The 2,840-nt window shown below is 41.5% G+C and overlaps 1 protein-coding gene across 2 annotated transcripts in view; it reads right to left on the reverse strand.

Moving 5' to 3' along the window:
- Positions 1-2,840, reverse strand: part of Crk (CRK proto-oncogene, adaptor protein) — a 29,632-nt gene that overhangs the window by 15,223 nt on the left and 11,569 nt on the right. The gene's annotated exons all lie outside the window — the stretch shown is intronic.

Here is a 2,840-nt window from a genome sequence, read left to right on the forward strand (position 1 = left end):
AAAATGTTTTCAGGGGGCTGGAGAGATGGCTCAGAGGTTAAGAGCACTGACTGCTCTTCCAGTGGTCCCGAGTTCAATTCCCATTAATGCACTTATTTTAAAGAAACAAAAGACCATCTGTGTCAAGGAAGACCAACCGCAACACTGTTATGAAGACAAAAAGAGATTGAATCTCTGGGTTTAACATCTCTACTGTGTCTAGTAGTCTGAATGGCTCACTCAACCCAACCTCTTTTTCTGGAATCAGGGACAAGGTTGATTATGTTGCCCAGGCTGGCCTTAAACTTGAAACCCTCTGACCTCCACCTCCATCATGCTGGGATTCACTGTCACTCGGTTCAACTTGTTTTCCTAGGAGTCTTTTCCCTACAGCAAAGAAAAATTAGGATTCCTGGATTCCTTCCCACTGAAGCATTCCCATGTGACAATTGTTTTGAGACAAAAACTTTGTAGCTCTTATTGTCCTGGAACTTACTATCAAGACCAGACTGGCCTTGAACTCACAGAGATACAAGTTCTGGAATTAAAAGCAAATAACACCATATGCAGCCTAAACTATATTTTCAAGCACATAAGAAAGGTGTTTAAAGTCATTTTACAGAATCTGTTTTATCTTGAGAGAGTCCCTTTTTAGTAATAAATATATATAACTTAACACCAACTAAAAAGAAACTTTATGAAATTACACCAGTTTTCAACTCAAATTTTTATACCAAGATTTTTATAGTGTTCCTTATCAGAGAAAGCAGTTCAAACGTTTGTAAGCATTGATGCTACTAATTAACAGAGACATTCTTAAAAATAATCTTTCATTGGGCTGGAGAGATGGCTTAGCAGAACAAGAGCTGTTCTTGCAGAATATCCAGATTCAGTTCCCAGTACCAGTATGATGGCTCACAACTGTCCATAACAAGTACTAACCTCATACATACATACAGGCAAAATACTCACACACATAAAATAAAATAAATCTTTTTAAAAACTTTGGCAAAGAAATAGAAATTGACAAAAAACTATCCTCCTCTGGGTAGGCAGTGACCTGTTCCAGGAATGCTGTTTTCATACTCCAGTCTGTGAGTAAGATCTGCAATCAATGTTAAGAGCCCACACATCATGTTAGATGTGAGCATCATCACCTCAACTTCATGAGCTTAAAGCCTTGCCTTCTTTATCTTCTAAGCAGTATGACCTAGACAACATACATTGCATTTCTCAAAGCCAAGACATGGTACTTCAAAGTTAGGACATAACCTCAAAAAATACAAACTTCCAACAGGGATATGATGGTTCATGCCTAAAATCCTAACACTTGGGGCTTCTTTAGGAGTGTCATAAATGGGAGGTCAGCCTGGGCTACATAGTGAGCTCTAGGCCAGACTGAGCAAGAATAGGTCCCCATCTCAACAAAACAAAACACTTTTTTTTTTTTTTTTTTTGGTTTTTCGAGACAAGGTTTCTCTGTGGTTTTGGAGCCTGTCCTGGAACTAGCTCTTGTAGACCAGGCTGGTCTCGAACTCACAGAGATCCGCCTGCCTCTGCCTCCCAAGTGCTGGGATTAAAGGCGTGCACCACCACCACCCGGCAACAAAACACTTTTAAAGAGCTGAGCATTGCTAGGCCTGGTGGCACACACTCGGGAGGCAGAGGCAGGTGAATCTCTGTGAGTTCAAGGCTAGTCTAAAAAGCAAGTTAAGAGAGTTCCAGAACAGCTAGGCCTGTTACACAGAGAAACCCTGTTAAAAAAAAAAAAAAAACACAGCTGGACATTGTGGTGGCACATGCCTTTACTCCCAGCATCCTCTCCGTAAGTTAAAGTTCAGCCTAGCCTAGAGAGTTCAGGACAGCCACAGCTACATAGTGAGACCCTGCCTCAAAAAAATTAAAAAAAAAATTATTTATTATAAATGAATAAATAATACTTTTTCAGTCAAACCTAGGAAACTCAATTAACTCAACTTACAGACCCATTAGATCAGAAATGAAAATTTTGGGGCTGATGAGATGGCTCAGTGGTTAAGATCCACAATCCACTCTTCCAAAGGACCAGAGTTCCAGGGCTAGCACCCACAAGGCAGTCTGCACTTCCAGTTCTAGGGCATCTAATGCCCTCTTCTGGCCACTGTGGGCATATGGAATATAGACAGATGCAGGGAAAACATCCATAACAGAAACTTTTTTTTTTTGGCTTTTTGAGATGGGAATTCTGTTTGTGTAGACCAGGCTGGCCCCCAACTCATAGAGATCCTCCTACCTCTGCCTCCCAACTGCTGGGATTAAATGTGTGAACCACTAAGTCTGGCAAATAAAAATTAATTTTAAAAAATCATTAATATCAGAGTCTGTTTCAAATAAATTTTTGCTCATTCTGTGGACTAAGGTTCTCACTTACAGGAAGCTTCTACCCTTAACTGTAGGAACACAATCCAAAGTAAAGAGAAGAGTCAAATCATAGGAGTACTCTACCCCTTCCTTGCTATTACTGTGTTCACATAACTTCAGGCTATGCTTATGGGAGCTGGCTACTTATTTATATGTCAGTCTATTGGTAGGCCCTGAAAGATAGACAGCAGGCCACCTCTGCACTGAAACAGGTAAGGAGAGTGCTGAAGAGGAACAAAGAATCAGTGCAATGATGGCAGGTCATAAGGCTTCAATGAAGGACTAAAGGTAAAAACAACCCTTAGAAAAGTCAATCTGGCCGGGCGGTGGTGGCGCACGCCTTTAATCCCAGCACTCGGGAGGCAGGGCAGGCGGATCTCTGTGAGTTCGAGACCAGCCTGGTCTACAGAGCTAGTGCCAGGACAGGCTCCAAAGCCATAGAGAAACCCTGTCTCGAAAAA

Source organism: Microtus ochrogaster, chromosome 7 (assembly GCF_000317375.1).
Source record: "Microtus ochrogaster isolate Prairie Vole_2 chromosome 7, MicOch1.0, whole genome shotgun sequence".
NCBI lineage: Eukaryota > Metazoa > Chordata > Mammalia > Rodentia > Cricetidae > Microtus > Microtus ochrogaster.